We start from the raw sequence: 21,218 nt of genomic DNA, 5'->3' as shown, positions 1-21,218 counted from the left end.
ACTTTTTAATCTTGCGGCTGTATCTATTTATCATCTTGCCCACAATTTACAATACCAGGGAGGTTTGGAGGTATAATATGGACCTGAGCATACTGTCTTAATTTATTATCTATTATCTGGCATACCACATGAATTTTTCCTAAATTGTTATCAGGGTAGCTACAGAGTTGTCAAAACATTACTTATCAAGGTGTAAAGATTTTAGGATACTATACGCAAAACTTTAATAAAATATAATGAGTGGGCAGCAGTGTAACTGGTGTCAGTACCCCCAGCAACAACAACAGTACCCCCCAAAAACATCAACGTTGCTTTAAGACTTTATTGTTAGTGTCTTGACATATGGATATGATGTGCATTGCTTGCAACTGTCCAGTCATTGACAAATTTATCAATGAGATGTTACTCACACTAAAGGGCTATGCAAAGTAAACACAGGCACCTCAGGAGCGCCAATAATCCCTCATTACCAACTACCTAGCAACATATATTTGCCATACAACCACAGAGATAGTGCACAATGTATTTCAGTACTCTGCACCCTCTTAGAAGCTCTATTCATTTGTTTGTAGAATTACATTGCCAGAAAAGCTATTCAGATTTGACCCTATAGCTAGCTCCCGAAGGCCATTTAACCTGTGTCATGGTGTATACTTTTACAATATTTGATCTATGTTGTGTGCACAATATCTATGGTTGTTTGACAAAGACAACTATACTTCAGATTGCTATGCAAAAAACAAATAATAGTTTTCTGTTAGTGTGCTAGTGATATCTGTTATAGAATTGTATTCTGCTTTAATCTGACAGACAAGATGTCAAAATGTTGACATTTTTAAACCACATTTTTGTGTGATGCCCTCCACATCTGAGGAGTCTTATATGACCACAAGTGCAGTTGTGCTCCCTGTAATATCTCTGCAGTCAGTCTTGCATGTTAAACCCAATTCATTAAAGGTACTTCCTGGCTCCCTTCCAAATCAAGCATGGCTGCACCTACTGACACAGATGAACCCCGTGCTATCACTACTTCAGGACCAACAAGTGTCAATGAGAGCATTATGCTTGCATCTAAAAAATCAAGTTCACACTTAACTCTTGTGCCAAACACCAGTAATGACACCAAATGGACTTGGAAAACTTCCAGCACAATTGTGTCCAATTTACAGAAAAATGCAAACGTGTCGATTTTGATGCAGTGGCTGCAACTCCCCCGGGGTCTGCAGTCACCCTGGAATTGTAGGGAAGATGCTGCATTGTTGGAAAACAACATGGTGAGTGCTCCAAATTGCACTTACAGGCGTAAATTAGCCCTACTAGGCATTATAGATATATTCTGAATTGTATTGGGCTTAAAGCTGCCAGACAAAGTGCAAGATAACCAGCAGTTTAACATTTTACACCACCCTTTGGTGTGTTGTCCTCTCCATTTGATGTTTCAGAACTATCCTTAGGTTGATGATCTCCTTCAACTTGTATGAGTGTTCACTGGTAGAACCAGAACTGGTAGGATGAGGCCTTTCCCAAATTTCAGTGTGTGTGGTCTGAAAAAAAGAGTTGAAAAATATGTGGAGAACTTACAGTACTTTCTTGTGAATATGTAATAGTCCTGCAATCTTCACTGTTACATCACAATCCACAGCTGCTGAGTTGCTTTCTTTCAGCATTGATTCAAGATGGATTACCTTTCTTTTCTTAATTTCGTGTTGCAATTGGAATGGCTATATTGCTTGGCAATTACAGAAACCAAACATGGCATATGTGCTTACTTGGTATTTGCTATTTTACCATAAATTACAAAACGAGAAGAAGCGGATAAAAGCAATGCTGACAAATGCCTGATTCTTTCTGGACGACTTTCGTATGTTCAGCCGTAGGCTAACGTGCCTAATACAATACATAAAAGAAACAGAATGCTTTTAAGTGACGGATTGAGGAGAGCATGAACACTTGGGAGCCTCATGGGCTAAAATTATATTTATATATGTGATTATAGAGAACATTCCTTCTCCTCTTAAAGAGGAAGTAGCACTGCATTGATAAGCTTGCTCCAACGTGTAGGGATGTAGCGAACGTCGGAAAAAAAGTTCGCGAACATATTCGCGAACTTGCGCAAAAACGCGAGCGGTTCGCGAACGGTTCGCGAACCCCATAGACTTCAATGGGAAGGCGAACTTTAACATCTAGAAAAGACATTTCTGGCCAGAAAAATGATTTTAAAGTTGTTTAAAGGGTGCAACGACCTGGACAGTGGCATGCCAGAGGGGGATCAAGGGCAAAAATGTATCTGAAAAATCTGCCTGTGTGTGCTTGGAAGAGATAGTGTAGGGGGAGAGCTGTTAGTGATTTCAGGGACAGATGATAGTAAGTTTGCTGGCTAGTAATCTGCTTGATACTGCTCTGTATTGGAGGGACAGAAGTCTGCAGGGATTTGAGGGACATTTTAGCTTAGGTAGCTTTGCTGGCTAGTAATCTACTGTTCTCTTTAAACAACTGCCATACGTTGACCTTGTAGGCATTGTTTGCCCAGTTTTTTTGGACGCAGCCACTGAAGCACAGTTGCCAGAAAAAATATGCCATATAAATGCTGAAAATAGTCATTTTTCGCCATACGTTGACCTTGTAGACATTGTTTGCCCAGTTTTTTTGGACGCAGCCACTGAAGCACAGTTGCCAGAAAAATTATGCCATATAAATGCTGAAAATATAAATTTTTTTGGTTGCAGCCACTGAAGCACAGAGGCCAGAAAAATTATGCCATATAAATGCAGAAAATATGCATTTTTTTGGTCGCAGCCACTGAAGCACAGTTGACAGAAAAATTATGCCATATAAATGCTGAAAATATAAACTTTTTTGGTTGCAGCCACTGAAGCACAGAGGCCAGAAAAATTATGCCATATAAATGCAGAAAACATGCATTTTTTTGGTCGCAGCCACTGAAGCACAGTTGACAGAAAAATTATGCCATATAAATGCTGAAAATATAAATTTTTTTGGTTGCAGCCACTGAAGCACAGAGGCCAGAAAAATTATGCCATATAAATGCAGAAAATATGCATTTTTTTGGTCGCAGCCACTGAAGCACAGTTGCCAGAAAAAATATGCCATATAAATGCTGAAAATAGTCATTTTTTGCCATATACGTTGAGTCAACGTATGGCAAAAAATGACTATTTTCAGCATTTATATGGCATATTTTTTCTGGCCTCTGTGCTTCAGTGGCTGCGGCCAAAAAAACTGGGCAAACAATGCCTACAAGGTCAACGTCGTTGACCTTGTAGGCATTGTTTGCCCAGTTTTTTTGGCCGCAGCCACTGAAGCACAGAGGCCAGAAAAAATATGCCATATAAATGCTGAAAATAGTCATTTTTTTGGTCGCAGCCACTGAAGCACAGTTGCCAGAAAAATTATGCCATATAAATGCTGAAAACATAAATTTTTTTGGTTGCAGCCACTGAAGCACAGAGGCCAGAAAAATTATGCCATATAAATGCAGAAAATATGCATTTTTTTGGTTGCAGCCACTGAAGCACAGAGGCCAGAAAAATTATGCCATATAAATGCAGAAAATATGCATTTTTTTGGATGCAGCCACTGAAGCACAGTTGCCAGAAAAAATATGCCATATAAATGCTGAAAATAGTCATTTTTTGCCATACGTTGACCTTGTAGACATTGTTTGCCCAGTTTTTTTGGTTGCAGCCACTGAAGCACAGAGGCCAGAAAAAATTAAACCAGTAGGGTTTGCACCCTAGTTTGTAACGGTGGCGGAGGGAGGAGGAGGACGCTAAAGGACAGCTGTGTGTGGAGTCATGAGGCTTGAAGAGAAGGACAGCTGCATAGAAGTCAGAACAAGTCTTCCGGCGTGCAGTAACCCTCCGAGATCCACCCCTCATTCATTTTAATAAAGGTCAGGTAATCGACACTTTTGTGACCTAGGCGAGTTCTCTTCTCAGTTACAATCCCTCCTGCTGCACTGAAGGTCCTTTCTGAGAGCACACTTGAGGCTGGGCAAGACAAGAGGTTCATGGCAAATTGTGACAGCTCTGGCCACAGATCAAGCCTGCGCACCCAGTAGTCCAGGGGTTCATCGCTCCTCAGAGTGTCGATATCTGCAGTTAATGCCAGGTAGTCCGCTACCTGCCGGTCGAGGCGTTCTTTGAGGGTGGATCCAGAAGGGTTGTGGCGCTGCCTTGGACAGAAAAACATTTGCATGTCTGACGTTACAGACTGGCCAAAGGGCTTTGTCCTTGCAGGTGTGCTCGTGGCAGGATTACTGGCACCTCTGCCCCTGGAATGTTGATGAGTTCCTGAAGTGACATCACCCTTAAAAGCATTGTACAACATGTTTTGCAGGCTGGTTTGTAAATGCCGCATCTTTTCGGACTTGTGGTATGTTGGTAACATTTCTGACACTTTATGCTTGTACCGAGGGTCTAGTAGCGTTGCGACCCAGTACAGGTCCTTCTCCTTAAGCCTCTTGATACGGGGGTCCTTCAACAGGCATGACAGCATGAAAGACCCCATTCTCACAAGGTTGGATGCAGAGCTATCCATCTCCGCTTCCTCATTATCAAGGACTGCATCATCCACGGTCTCCTCCCCCCAGCCACGTACAAGACCAGGGGTCCCCAAAAGGTCACCACTAGCCCCCTGGGAAGCCTGCTCCTGTTGGTCCTCCTCCTCCTCCTCCACAAAGCCACCTTCCTCCTCTGACTCCACTTCTGGCACCTCTCCCTGCGTTGCAGCAGGTGCCTGGGTTCGTTCTGGTGATTCCGACCAGAAATCGTGCGCTTCCAGCTCCTCGTCACGCTGGTCTACAGCCTCATCTGTCACTCGTCGCACGGCACGCTCCAGGAATAAAGCGAAGGGTATTAGGTCGCTGATGGTGCCTTCGGTGCGACTGACCATATTTGTCACCTCTTCAAAAGGTCGCATGAGCCTGCAGGCATCGCGCATAAGCACCCAGTAACGGGGGAAAAAAATCCCCAGCTGTGCAGATCCAGTCCTACCACCCAGTTCAAAAAGGTACTCGTTGACGGCCCTTTGTTGTTGCAGCAGACGTTCCAACATAAGGAGCGTTGAATTCCAGCGAGTCTGGCTGTCAGAAATCAAACGCCTGACTGGCATGTTGTAGCGCTGCTGAATGTCAGCAAGGCGTGCCATGGCTGTGTAGGAACGTCTGAAATGGGCCGACACCTTTCTGGACTGGGTGAGAACGTCCTGGAATCCTGGGTACTTGGAGACAAAACGTTGGACTATTAAATTTAACACATGTGCCATGCAGGGCACATGTGTTAAATTGCCTAGTCTCAACGCTGCCAACAGATTGCAGTCGGCCTGTGACTGCAGAGATGACAGGAGTACAGATCCGGTATGGTTTTTGCTTTCCAGGCACGTCATCCCCAAGACAGCGTGACAACGGCGTACCTGGCACGTCGAATAGCCTAGGGGGAGCTGGGGGTGCACAGGTGTGGAGGAGGAGAAGGAGGACCCAGCAGCAGAGTAAGAAGAAGAAGAAGACGAGGTAGAGAGCGATGGAGGAGTAGAGGTGGTGGCAGAACCGCGTGCAATCCGTGGCGGTGACACCAACTCCACTGTTGTTGTTGAGCTACCCATTCCCTGCTTCCCAGCCATTACCAAGTTCACCCAGTGGGCAGTGTAGGTGACATACCTGCCCTGACCATGCTTGGAGGACCATGCGTCAGTAGTCATATGGACCTTTGGCCCAACACTAAGTGACAGAGATGCGGTAACTTGGCTCTGCACATGTTGGTACAGGTGTGGTATTCCCTTTTTAGAAAAAAAATTGCGGCTGGGTACCTTCCACTGCGGTGTCCCAATTGCTACAAATTTGCGGAAGGCCTCAGAGTCCACCAGCTGGTATGGTAAAAGCTGGCGGGCTAAGAGTGCAGACAAGCCAGCTGTCAGACGCCGGGCAAGGGGGTGACAGTCAGACATTGGCTTCTTACGCTCAAACATGGCCTTCACAGAAACTTGGCTGGTGGCAGATGACTGGGAATGGGAACAGGTGGTCAAGGTGGAAGGCGGAGTGGAGGGTGGTTCAGACGGGTCAAGGAGAGCAGAGGTAGAGCAGTAAGATGCTGGACCAGAAGGAGTGTGGCTTTTAGTTTGCCTGTTGCCTTTGAGGTGTTGCTCCCAAAGTGCTTTGTGCTTGCCGCTCATGTGCCTTCGCATAGAAGTTGTACCTATGTGGCTGTTGGGCTTACCAAGGCTCAGTTTCTGACTGCACTCATTGCAAATTACAATGCTTTTGTCAGAGGCACACACATTAAAAAAATCCCACACTGCTGACTTTTTGGAAGTGTGCGATCTGGCGGTAACAGTAGAAGTTGGCGGAGTTTGCGGTATTGGCGGCAATGGCGGGTGCGTTGGCCGGCTGAACACAGGTGCCGATACATGTTGTTGCCCTACTGATCCCTGCGGGCTGTCCTCCCTGCTTCTTCTAAGTCTTATTCTCCTACTGCCTCTCTGACTCTCCGTCTCTCCATCTGAACTACCCTCCTCTTGCTCTCTTCTACTAGGCACCCACAAAACATCAATCTCCTCATCATCATTCTCCTCAGATGCATCAATTTCTTCTGACACATCACAGAAGGAAGCAGCAGCGGGGACCTCCTCCTCATCACTCATTATGTCCATCTCTATCGTGTTCTCTGCCAGAATTAAATCTGGTGTAAGGTCCTCATCTCCTTCATCTTCTTCTGGCAATAATGGTTGCGCATTACTCAGTTCAAGAAACTCATTGGAAAATAACTCCTCTGACCCCAGTGAAGAAGGGGCACCGGTGGTGGAGGAAGTGTTACGTGGGGTGGCCATAGCAGTGGAGGATGAGGAGGATGTTGTGGTAAAGTTAGAAACGGTAGAGGATGGGGTGTGCTGTGTAAGCCAGTCAACTACCTCTTCAGCATTTTGGGAGTTCAGGGTCATTGGCTTTTTAAAACTGGGCAATTTGCTAGGGCCACAGGATTGCATAGCAGCACGGCCCCTAGCACGGCCTCTGCGTGGCGGCCTGCCTTTGCCTGGCATTATTTTTAAAAAAACAACAACAACAACAAAAACTCAGTTGGTTTTTCTGGAAACGATAATACACACAGCTAGATGGCGGGTTGAAGAAAACACTGTGCAAATAATGCCTACAAAGTCAACGTATACACTACTACAGCGGTGGATACGGATTACGTAAAATATATGAATGCTGCTTGAAAAAAAGTAACTCAAGTGGTTTTTCTAGAGACGATAATATTATCAATATTTAGACAAAATGTGAACAAGGTCACACAGCTCGATGGCGGGTTGAAGAAAACACTGTGCAAATAATGCCTACAAGGTCAACGTATACACTACTACAGCGGTGGATACGGATTACGTAAAATATATGAATGCTGCTTGAAAAAAAGTAACTCAAGTGGTTTTTCTAGAGACGATAATATTATCAATATTTAGACAAAATGTGAACAAGGTCACACAGCTCGATGGCGGGTTGAAGAAAACAGTGTGCAAATAATGCCTACAAGGTCAACGTATACACTACTACAGCGGTGGATACGGATTACGTAAAATATATGAATGCTGCTTGAAAAAAAGTAACTCAAGTGGTTTTTCTAGAGACGATAATATTATCAATATTTAGACAAAATGTGAACAAGCTCACACAGCTCGATGGCGGGTTGAAGAAAACAGTGTGCAAATAATGCCTACAAGGCCAACGTATACACTACTACAGCGGTGGATACGGATTACGTAAAATATATTATGGCTGCTTGAAAAAAGTGACTCCGGTGTTTTTTCTGGAGACGGTAATATTATGGATATTTAGACAGAATGGGAACAAGGTCACACAGCTCGATGGCGGTTTGAAGAAAACAGTGTGCAAATAATGCCTACAAGGTCAACGTATACACTACTACAGCGGTGGATACGGATTACGTAAAATATATGAATGCTGCTTGAAAAAAAGTAACTCAAGTGGTTTTTCTAGAGACGATAATATTATCAATATTTAGACAAAATGTGAACAAGCTCACACAGCTCGATGGCGGGTTGAAGAAAACACTGTGCAAATAATGCCTACAAGGCCAACGTATACACTACTACAGCGGTGGATACGGATTACGTAAAATATATGAATGCTGCTTGAAAAAAGTGACTCCGGTGTTTTTTCTGGAGACGGTAATATTATGGATATTTAGACAGAATGGGAACAAGGTCACACAGCTCGATGGCGGGTTGAAGAAAACAGTGTGCAAATAATGCCTACAAGGCCAACGTATACACTACTACAGCGGTGGATACGGATTACGTAAAATATATGAATGCTGCTTGAAAAAAGTGACTCCGGTGTTTTTTCTGGAGACGGTAATATTATGGATATTTAGACAGAATGGGAACAAGGTCACACAGCTCGATGGCGGGTTGAAGAAAACAGTGTGCAAATAATGCCTACAAGGCCAACGTATACACTACTACAGCGGTGGATACGGATTACGTAAAATATATGAATGCTGCTTGAAAAAAGTGACTCCGGTGTTTTTTCTGGAGACGGTAATATTATGGATATTTAGACAGAATGGGAACAAGGTCACACAGCTCGATGGCGGGTTGAAGAAAACAGTGTGCAAATAATGCCTACAAGGCCAACGTATACACTACTACAGCGGTGGATACGGATTACGTAAAATATATTATGGCTGCTTGAAAAAGTGACTCCGGTGTTTTTTCTGGAGACGGTAATATTATGGATATTTAGACAGAATGGGAACAAGGTCACACAGCTCGATGGCGGGTTGAAGAAAACAGTGTGCAAATAATGCCTACAAGGCCAACGTATACACTACTACAGCGGTGGATACGGATTACGTAAAATATATTATGGCTGCTTGAAAAAAGTGACTCCGGTGTTTTTTCTGGAGACGGTAATATTATGGATATTTAGACAGAATGGGAACAAGGTCACACAGCTAGATGGCAGTTGGTTGAATAACACACTGGGCAAAAAATGCCTACAGGGCAAATAATGCCTAAAAGGTCAACTTATACACTACTACAGCGGTAGTAAAATAAAAAAAAGTAAAATAAAAATGAATATTAAAAAAAAAAATTAAAGTTGGTGCTGCTGAACTACTAGGAGCAGCAGATTAGCACGCCAGTCCCACTCCCCAACACTGCTAGACTAATAGCACTGGGCTCTTATAGTAGTAGTAGTAGTAGTAGTAAAACAACAAAAAAATAAATAAAAGCAGTCCTTACAAGGACTACTGTTATTGCAGCAGTCAGCAGATGAGATCAGAAGCAGGACAGCTGCCCACTGCAGCTACATACAGAGCACTGCAGTAGAAGGTAGATTACTAGCCAGCAAAGCTACCTAAGCTTAAATGTCCCTCAAACCCCTGCAGACTTCTGTCCCTCCAATAACAGAGCAGTATCAAAACGATTACTAGCCAGCAAACTTTCAACTGTCCCTGAAATCACTAACAGGCAGCAGCTCTCTCCCTACACTATCTCTTCAGCACACACAGGCAGAGTGAAAAAACGCTGCAGGGCTTCGGTTTTTATAGGGAAGGGGAGTGGTCCAGGGGAGAGCTTCCTGATTGGCTGCCATGTACCTGCTGGTCTGGGGTGAGAGGGCAAAAAAAAGCGCCAACAATGGCGAACCCAAAATGGCGAACGTCGCGCGACGTTCGCGAACTTCCGGCGAGCGCGAACACCCGATGTTCGCGCGAACAAGTTCGCCGGCGAACAGTTCGCGACATCTCTACCAACGTGCACCATACAAAAACTATGTGACATGATGGCAAAGGCACAACTTGTCCACTTGTCATTGAGTGAAGTCTTTGGAGTATGAGGGATAGGGATCCAGTTGGACTCTGATTCCACATTCCTTCCCTGCAACAACTAACCCTAGTGCACCATTCACGGTTGATCACATTTTTCTCTGGGTGAGGTTTTTGTTGGGCATAAATAATGATTTCTTAGGGCACTTTTTTATAGCACTATAAACAGTCCTACTGTATTAATCTTCCCTAATGCTTCATATATTCGATTCAGCTTGATAAATAAATCTCTCGGTCAACATACTTGTATTGACATGCATTGTTCTCTTGGTACATTCAATTTAAAATTATGCCTGAAACATTTTGTCATTATTGCTTCTGATCTGGCTATTGTGAATTTGTATGCAACATACTATGAGCTGTTTGACCTGTTCCTGTTACTAAAGATAGTATTGTGGATTCCAAGCATGGAATAATACAATTATTGATTCATACTGACAAGCACTGCCTATAATATATAAGCATATGGAATGTAATAATTTAACTAAAAGCAAGAGCTTAGTAAATAAAGGTGTCTTTAAGAATTGAACATAGAAACCATAAGCCTAAATACGCCATCATTTTAAGACTTTCCCTCAAATGTGAAGAGAATTACCAGCCAGTGTGAAATTAATAAATAGCCCCAATGCTCATGAAGTGAGATTTTAGAAAGTAGCACTGAGCACAACGTTATTGGGCATTGATAAGTGTCAGGTTTAATTCAGAATGCCACAAAAAATGAGTGGTGCTCCAGAATAAAATTTAAAAAGCTCACCAAGTTGAATCATAATTAAAAATATAAATGCTCTCCATATGCGTTTTGTACCTGCATGGTATAGTCATGGGATTCAGAAACATTTCCATAGAAATACGTTTGTCAAAAACCCACTTATTTCACATTATTCCTGTTGTTCCTGATAAATATGCTCTGCTGTAGTTCCTCTTAATATTATCTGTGAAATCTTGAATGGCGAGATCTAAATCAGCTTTTAGTGACTGAGAGTAGTGCATACAATCTTTTCTTTTTAAGGATAACCAATTATGATTTCATTACTACGTCTTCAAAAAGAACTACCACAAGATTGTACAAAACACCTGCACTACAAAAGCTACCTGCAATTGTAGTATTTCACTATTCTTGTACTATATCTGCCTGTGACTGCAGCCAATGGCACATAACCCCACAAAAAAACCCATAAGCGCAATGGCACATGGGACATTCATCACAAAATCCCCTCTAGTACAAAAACGAAACCACAATAAACCAGGCAAAAAATTGCATTACAGTTCATGGGAATTGGCATGTCAAAACGAGTTAAATCATGTTAAAAATGTTTTGCTTAAACATATTAGATAGATGCATGACCACAATGCTAACACTGCCTTGATGAAAGTGGAGCATTAGCACTAAAACATTGTAATGAAAGAAGAAACCCCTTTAAGACTAGCATATGTGTTTAAATGGAAAATAACCCAGCACATTTTTAAAACTGAAGTTTAATTGAAAAACAATGGAAGGTGTCCAAAATGGTACAAATATGGCGATGGCCTAAGAAATAAATTGTGTTTTTGCTGCTTCACAATTTCTCCATGACTGCAGATGCTGTACTACTCGTGACTTCCCCTATGGATGGGCCAGCCAGAATACCCATAGTGCATCTGCTTATGTTTTAAAGACAACACTTGCTCATCACAGCAGAAGGCACACTGAAGAAGAAACACAAAGGTTTTGTGCTAATGAATTTCATGAACAATGAAGCTCCAGTACTTGCCCATTGTTTTGATAATGGATTACCCAATATTCTGTGTACACAATGGCATGTGGGTCCTGTATTCCATTTATTTTTAGGGATGGACTTTAGGGGGCTGATTTATTAAGGGTCAAATTCAAAATTCTAATTTTTGAAATTTTTTATGGTCAAAACTTTCGAGTTTTTAAAAAAATAATTTAATTCGATTTTCGAGATTCATCATACTCGAGTTCTACTATTCGCCACCTAAAACCTGCCAAATTACTGTTTAACTCAATGGCAGAGGTCCAGGGATCAATTTGGAGATTTTTGCAGCCTTCCTGACATTTAAGTTTTTTTCAGCAAAAAAACTCAAATTGAGTTTGAGTTTTCAGGTTGTTTAAATTCGTCCGAGTTTTAATCATTTGATTCTATGTAATAAATTTCGCTTAGTCAAATTTTGAATTCATTTGAATTTATGGGAGTTTAAAAAAACTCACAAATTCGAAATTCGAACCTTGATAAATGGGTGATGTTTTCCATGTGCATTTTTTAAATTTATTGTTATGAATGAAGCATAACTAGTATTTAACATGTCAAACTTGTAACCTGCTACAAACTACAACTTCCAGCACTTTGAGACAACCAATTAAGGGTCTTTATTTCTGCTGTTAGGTGTAATCACTGACCACTGAGCCTGAAAATTGCATCCATAAATGTAAACATACATTTATCCAAGCATTATTGGTTAAGTTTGCTATTTATACAATACTGTGAGTATTTCAGTAGACTAGTTTTCAACCATCGTTTTTTGATCCATTGTTAAACTGTAATCGTTTCTGTTTTAAAACTCTACAGTTAATCATTTTATACTAACTATAGATACAAAGAAGTAAACTACTTGCAATTTACTTGCCCAGACTATGCAAAATGTAGAATGTTTGCTCTTTTCACTGTTGCTTCCTAATTTAATCTTCTAGACTGGATTTTATTTTGTATAATCTTATACTTGAGATTGTTGGTTGTGAGCTCAAAAAAATTAAGAGTTTACTGTAAAATCTATTTCACTGTAATTTAAAGTAAATCTAAGATCCAGAACCAGAACCTGTTGAAGAACCATCCAGAAGTTCTACATGAATATACATTGAAAGCATAATTGCACTGTTAAAAATTGTGTTTGAATAATAAAATACATTTGACATTGGCTTAAGAAAGCATGTCATACTCAACAGGCCCCACCTGCTTCCCCATTTGCTCATTCAAATGATTTTTCCAGGCATCTATTGCTAAAAGTGAGATAATTTAAAATATAAGCACAATGTCAGGACAGTCAAGGGTTTGCTGAAGATGAAAAAGGAATATAACAGCTAGAAGACTAATGTGCTGCCTCAGAAACGATGACATTATCCTCTGTATAGCGGCCGAGACTGGAGCAGCTGGAACTGTTTGCACTACAGATTATATGAGTAAGAGGTGACATAATTACCTTTTCCAAATATTTGAGATGTCATTATGTATATCGAGCAGATTGCTTTATTTACCTGGTATTGAAAGTGAAATCTCATCTCTAGGAAACCTAAAGGACAGTCTGTTGTTGCTTTAGAATATATTTGAGATAGATACATAAATAGGACAGGTCTGTTTTAAAATTTGTGTGGCTTCACAAAAGGAATTACACTAAGATGTATTTGAATCCGTTTCATTAAGAAATTCTCAAATTCAGAAGATTTTAAGCTGAAATAAAATGACCCTTGTATCTAAATTTTAAGGAATATAATGATTTGTATGTGTCAGGATGAAATGAATGTAAGGTTTGATTCTAAAGTATGCCATTTTGTACACAGACATGTACCCCACACTAATAGCATTTTTAATGTGTATTTCAAAGCATGCTGTGGATGTAGTATCCCATAGCAACCAATCAGGTGTTTGCTTCCAAACAGTATGAAAAGGAAAAGCTGCAGTTGCTATGGGTTACTAGACATGGAGCAATTATTGAACCTGCTATTACATTGCTGCATTGCAATTGTGTTAATCAGCCCAGTATTTACACAAACTATATTTTTATATCACAATCTGTCAGTGTACTAAAATGAAGAATTTATATGTGAAAATAAAGCTATGCATTTCATTCTCTGCATTTGCATTGGTATGTGATGCATGCATGCATTATCTGTGCATTTCTTTTTTATAACTAACATAGGCCCAGATTCAATTTAATGATACAATCTTATCTCTTAATTCAAGTCCAGATTTTCCCATAATGCCAGATGCAATTCAGCGACAAAAACACAGTTTATCACATGAAAACTCTATTGAAGTCTATGGAAGCTTTTTTTCTCCTCAAACTGTATCTTGCCCATAAGTTTTCAAGTGATGAACCCTAAAATAATATTTTCTTGTGTAATCGAATCTGGTATTTAAAGAAGTTGTTCACCTTGAGTTAACTGTTAGTATGATGTAGAGAGCGATATTCTGAGACGATTTTCCTCACAGAGCATTTGTTTTTAGATGGGGTCAGTGACCCCCATTTGAAAACTGGAAAGAGTCAGAAGAAGAATGCAAATAATTAATAAATACTATAACAAATAGAGAATGAAGACTAATTACAAAGTTGCTTATAATTGGTCATTCTAAAACATACTAAAAGTTAAAGTGCAGTACCATGGCATCCATGCTAAAGTCATTGTACTGGAGAAATCTGGCAAGTGATAATTAATGCATACATAGTTATTTCTCTTCTCCCACCATTATACAGTACATTTCTAACAACATATGGTAAAACCTGCTGTTTTATTTTAATTAAAGTCTGCATGGAGCTGCTAATGAATAAATGACAGCCTGGATCATAGATAAAGAGTATATTGCTGATACATTTTAACAAAATTATCCATTTCTTTTCAAGTGTATATAATTCAGTAACACACAAAGAACTCGCTCCAGTGAGAATAAGTGGGGTATTTTCACCTCAAATGACTCCACCATATTTTTTCTGTGCTTCTTTATCTGGAAAATAACTGCAGTTTATTTAATGCCTTTTTCTAATATATTAAAATTTTTCTAATATATTACACTATTATATCAACAATAAATTATAAAAATATAGCATATGTGCTTGGAGCACTTCTTCTCTGCATTTACGCACACAAGATGGATCCACTTTTCAAAGGCCTTAACAGAGGCATTCTTTCTATACATCTGTACAACAACCCCCACCACCGCTGTGGTCACAAATCTTTTGTACTGTTCTCTTAATGTGTAAGAAGAATATTTCTGCTGATGTTGACAATATGGAAACCGCTCTCATGCATAAATGTAAATGTTCAGAGAAGAAATGCTCTGGGCACTTAATTTTCCTCTTTAGATTGTGGACAATAAAGACAGGATAAATGCTGTATATAAAATGAGGCACTAACTGCTTCGTGAAATAAGAGGATGCTGTGTGGCTGCATCTTATATATACGGTTTTATCACAAATATGAATGATGTCTGTGGATCATGTGCATGGCCCTCGGACCGTTCAGCATGTCTGTTGCTTTTTCTTTCTATTTTTCTTTATATAACAGCACAGCAAAAAATGACTACAGAATAATAATAATAATAACCTTGGTTAGATTACCTCTTCTCTTTGCATCATTGTTTAATCCCAGTATGATACATACTCAATAAAGTGCTGAATGCTGCTGCTCTGTAGAACTGAACTCAGCAAACTCTACGCATTATATTATATTACGCAGCATATCTACAATATGTGTAGAGCTATTTCTGTTGACCAAAATGCCATGGGGGTTTGTGTACTAGTCAGATTGCTTTCATTGCATTTCAGTTCAGCCTTTACAGTTGTAAACTTAGAATTTATGGGGACCCAGATAAAACAAGATTAAATTCCCCAACACCCACCTTAGTAATTGTATGATAATAATATGATTATCTATAGCAGAAAGGATTTTGCATTGAGTGTAACTAAAGCTTTGAAGCAGGGGCACTGATTGCCTGCATCCCTGGAGGCTGCACTTCACCTGGGGTACAGGACAGAAGGAGGGGCAGATGAGCAGAACCCTGAAGGTATATTGGAAAGGATTCAATGGGGGATGAGGCCATTATTTTAAGTTGCTTAGGGCTGCTGGGCTGAGCAGTGGAAGAGTATAGAGTGTGGTAGGAGTTGTTGCCTATACACTACTAGGCCCATTTATCAACATTTTCAATTTAGTGGGTTTAGAGGTTTTTAACATGAATAAACTAATTTTCTCTAAAACCACACATGCCATGTCATTTATGAAAAGATCCAAATATAAAAAAGCACGAATGAAAAACAACAATTTTGAATGATGCGCTAAAAATGCAAAAAAAAAAAAAAAAATGTCCGATAGGATCAATGCAATTCCCATTAACTTATAAAGGACTTTACTTTTACTCTGCAAAGTTTTGTATTAGAGCTTTTTTTTGTGGTTTTTACATTTTTTAAATCTCAAATTTTTAGAGTTTTACAGAAATAAGAGAAACATTAAATTTTAGAGAAAATAATTTGATCAGTGAAAAAAACAGAAATCCGAATGTTAGTAAATAGGCCCCTACATATACTGTATTTAGCAGAGCTTTTGTAAAAAAAATTTTTTTATTATGGGCCAGATCCAATATGATGAAAAAAGCTTATCTCCTGATTCAATTCCACATTTTACCATAGCTTCAGATGCAATTCAAAGAGAAACATGTAACCCACTGTTGAATTCTATGGAAAAAAACCTAATTATGAAAAACGTTTTTTTCTCCTCAAACTGAATCTCGCCTAAAAGTATTTGCTTGAAAAACCATAGAATAACATTTTCTCATAAATTTGAATCTGGCCCTATATCTGAGGGTGATTTTATTCACACAGAACACTGTAAAGAGAGAACAATCTGCAGTAGTATATTAACACTTGGCAAAATCTGCATTGTTTACAGCACAGGCAGATGTTACAAAAGATACCTTGGCTAAGGGTCTGATGGCAATAAAACATTTCATGTAAAAAGGTCAATCGGGATAAGAATCTGTGCCTCAAAGTTTTATAATCCCTTCCTGAATGGCCACAGGTGTTAGTGCTGCACCATAAACAGGGAATTTGAATTTTATTTGTATCACTTTATGAAGAAATAAGTGCCATTCAGTTCCTCAAATAGTGTGCCAATCAAAACAATGGTACATCACATATTTTATTCTGTATACAGAGCCTGTTGATGTGCATGTGCATGTGTTAATTTTATTTTAGTGTTAGATGTAATTTGAATATGTTAACATAACATTTTTCATTATGTTAGTAGCAAGCACCAGGCTAATTGTCATACTATCATCTTTCCATTGGTGTCCAAATGCTGAGGAGATTACATTGCAACTATGGAAATTAAAACCCTAACTCGTAGCAAAGAGCACGGACGCCTTTTGATCATTACAGTAAACACATTGATTCCATATTCATTTACTTTAAAATCCTTTAAGCTGGCCTTTTCCCATCTGATTAGCTTTCCTGCAGTCCACATGCAGTTCCGCTCACAGATTCCCATATGGTTCTTCATGTGTTGTTTCAAAATACACATGCTTTTAATATCCTCAGAATTAGTAGTAAATGTAAAACAGCTTAACTCCGTGAATAACTTACACATTTGCTGATTTGCTGATTTGCTTTAGATGCTTACTTTGTTATTAAAAGATAACTTAAAGGGATACTGTCATGGGAAAAAAAATTTTTTTCAAAATGAATCAGTTAATAGTGCTGCTCCAGCAGAATTCTGCACTGAAATCCATTTTTCAAAAGAGCAAACAGATTTTTTTATATTCAATTTTGAAATCTTTGAGATGGGGCTAGACATATTGTCAATTTCCCAGCTGCCCCAAGTCATGTGACTTGTGCTCTGATAAACTTCAATCACTCTTTACTGCTGTACTGCAAGTTGTAGTGATATCACCCCCCTCCCTTCCCCCCCCCAGCAGCCAAACAAAAGAACAATGGGAAGGTAACCAGATAGCAGCTCCCTAACATAAGATAACAGCTCCCTGGTAGATCTAAGACCAACACTCAATAGTAAAAACCCATGTCTCGCTGAGACACATTCAGTTACATTGAGAAGGAAAAACAGCAGCCTGCCAGAAAGCATTTCTTTCCTAAAGTGCAGGCACAAGTCACATGACCAGGGACAGCTGGGAAATTGACAAAATGTCTAGCCCCATGTCAGATTTCAAAATTGAATATAAAAAAATCTGTTTGCTCTTTTGAGAAATGGATTTCAGTCCATAATTCTGCTGGAGTAGCACTATTAACTGATGCGTTTTGAAACAAACATGTTTTCCGATGACAGTATCCCTTTAAATTGAACTGTATGTATCTTGTAGAAGAATGTAAAATGTTTTATCCCGTACAAATAAAAAAGCAGAATCAGTTTTTTATTCTGGTATGTTTGTGATCAGCTCTGCTACATCCAATCATCTTTTATCTGATGTTTAAACAAAGTCCCACTTTCTTTGTTGCTGTTGTTGAATGGGACTTTAGAATGTACTTATTCATAAATGCAAATTAAAGGGATGCTTCACTTTTAAGTTAACATTTAGTATGTTATAGAATGTCCTATTCTGGGGAACTTTTAAATTGGCCTTCATTATTTATAGTTTTTGATGTACCTTTTCTTCTGACTCTATCCAGATTTCAAATGGGGGTTATTTACAAATAATAAAAAATGAAAACCAATTGCAAATTGTCTTAGAATATCACTGTCTACATCATACTAAACATTTGTTTCAAGGTGAACAATCCCTTTAAATAGATGAGACAGATGATGAGATGATGATGATAGATGAGACAGTCAAAGCTGGAATCAGGGGAAAGTTTGCCTCCCATGCTTGCCCCAGAAACAACAGTAAGACACATATAGCCACATTGGGTCAAAGCTATAGTGCCGACTTCACCGTTTCATAGTAATGTTCTGTTGTATCCGGAGCTGTGAAATTCAGCCACAGGTGCTGTACTTCTTTGTCTCTCCAGGACTACTGTACCTAAGAGACATGTCATTAGTAAGATAATGATTCAGTCTGTGCAATGTGACTTTCATTATTCTGCTTTCAATTAAATGCTAATTGGATAAATAAGAAAAAAATTGTATTTCTCAATGTAATGTTCTTAAGCAGACAGTTATTATTAATCATTACACATTGCAAAAGGTGGCTTTTTTGACACAACCCCCCCCCATCCCCCCTCGCACAAAGGAGAATATTTTCTGTAGGCTCAGAGAAGCAGAGGGAGCAAATCTGCTTTTCTCCACCTGCAGAAAAAATGCAGGCCCTTGCCCAAATACCAGATGTGGTTTATCTCACCCTGCTGATAAACACAGGCTGAGAATCAGCCCGTACGCTGGAATCAGCCTTTCCTGTGCCTGCACCCTGATCCATTATGTCAGCCCAGGTTCAGGCACATGAAGAGGATTTAAAGGAGACATTTTGGAGCAGATTTACCTAGGGTCGAATATTTAGGGTTAATTAACCCTCGATATTCGACCGTCAAAGTAAAATCCTTTGACTTCTAATATCGAAGTTGAAGGATTTTGCGCTATTCGAACTATCGAACGATCTAAGGAATAATCGTTCGATCGAATGATTAAATCCTTCGAATCGAATGATTCAAAGGATTTTAACCCATCGATCGAAGGATATTCTTTCGATCAGAAAATTGTTAGGAAGCCTATGGGGACTTTCCCCATAGGCTAACATTGGCCTCGGTAGGTTTTAGGTGGCGAACTAGGGGGTCGAAGAATTTTTTAAAGAGACGGTACTTCGACTATTGAATGGTCGAATAGTCGATTTTTAGTTCGAGTCAAAGTCGAAGGTCAAAGTAGCCCATTTGATGGTCGAAGTAGCCAAAAAAAACATTCAAAATTCTAACTATTTTTCCTCTATTCCTTCACTCGAACTAAGTAAATGGGCCCCTCTGTGTAAAAAAAATTAGAATGTACCAGTGCATTATACTCATTTAGATATAGAAGAATTGTGCTTAAAAAAGTAGTGTATCAGGCTGATTTATTGAACATTTTTACAAAAACCCTAATAATCCCTCCCTTCTCTTCCACTTCCTGCTCCCTGAATTCCCAGGCTGTGCTGGGGAGCTGACAGCTCTCAGCTCACTGCACGGTAGGATAGGAACCAATCAGCAGCTAGCAGGACCTGATAGGGAACTGAAGCCTGTCTGTGCTTGTGTGACTGCAGGGCTGTGATTGGCTGTCCCCCTACTATGCTTCTGGCAGGGACTGTTCGGACACACCAACCCTTCATTTGAAACACAGACAGGGACCAGAGAACATCATTAGAGAGCTCCAATAAAGGGGTTATTTTTAAAGATAATATTAATTTTTAGCACCATGTAAAACCAACACCATATATTACTTATAATTGCCTAAAAAATTATGGTTTTTCCATTTTTCCTATATCCTATATGTCTCCTTTAAGCACGCGTAGCTATGAGTGTGAAGCAATAAAGAATTGCAACCTGTTTTTTGCTACTGAATATCCTGCTGTGAGTGCTTTCTGCTGGAGTGATAGGGATATTATAAATATAAGTATTATTATATTATAAATATATATAATTGCATGATTATAGTTCAGTAGCATTACACTTTAATCATGTAAGTATATTTCCTTATGAAAATTCAATTAGTAAACTGAGCAATAATTCAATGATCTATAAGATGGAAATTATCAAAAGAGTACCTCCACAGGCACACAGGCATGTTACGCAAAAGACTATATACAAAAGGGATTTATGCTCTTTGAACCGGCTAGGTGATGATCAAATATTTGAATCAGTATGTATATAAATAAAAAGGCAATGTTTATTAACTACCGTGACAATAAATCACAGTACATATAAAAACACTTAAATCTAAATAATGCTATCCGGTTCAAAGAGCATAAATCCCTTTTGTATATAGTATTTTGCTATATTTCCTTATGATGTTATGCATTCCACACACACCAGTAACAATCTGTATTTGCCTCTAAACCCTTTAATAACCCTTCAGCGTCTCTGCAAAGACCCCCTTGGTCACAGCAACAATGGTCGCAGATCCCATCACACCCCTGTCTAAAATAAAAACTCTTTCTGTTGCCTCAATGCTGCTGAATTTTCACGGTTCACTGCTTCCTGTGATCAATTAACTTTTGCTCTCTAAAATTCAAAGGAAGGGGAAATCAAGAAGCCTCTATCACAAATCTCCTTTAGGAAATACCTCTTCCCTTTTGCATTGTGTCACTGAAGAATGGGTCTCACTGTACGCACCGCCACACCATTTAATTATTTTGTGAGATAAGAATTCCTTTATTTAATCAATAATACCCATTTTTCTGATTTTGACCGCAAGATTTTCCCGAATCATTATTTCTTACCACCAACTCATTATGAAGGACTATTAAAAATTGAAAAACAAACCAAATACGTGGATTAGTTGAGAGAACTCTGAAGGTGAACATTAATCACTCCATTTCCATCAGCTTGCCAAGGTTAATCTCCAGACAGACTGTAAATTTTTCACTTTTGGGTTGGTTGGGATTCACTATTGTAGAACTTATAACCCAATAATATACAATATTATCCCACAAAAACTCATATGGCTGCTGTTGGCAGATGATAAACTTT

At 39.4% G+C, this 21,218-nt stretch overlaps 1 protein-coding gene across 2 annotated transcripts in view; it reads left to right on the top strand.

Moving 5' to 3' along the window:
- Positions 1-21,218, top strand: part of LOC108696402 (roundabout homolog 3) — a 263,216-nt gene that overhangs the window by 126,420 nt on the left and 115,578 nt on the right. The gene's annotated exons all lie outside the window — the stretch shown is intronic.

Source organism: Xenopus laevis, chromosome 7L, assembly GCF_017654675.1.
Source record: "Xenopus laevis strain J_2021 chromosome 7L, Xenopus_laevis_v10.1, whole genome shotgun sequence".
Lineage (NCBI taxonomy): Eukaryota > Metazoa > Chordata > Amphibia > Anura > Pipidae > Xenopus > Xenopus laevis.
The sequence above is the reverse complement of the archived record's forward strand: the minus strand, read 5'-3'. Positions and strand labels throughout refer to the sequence as shown.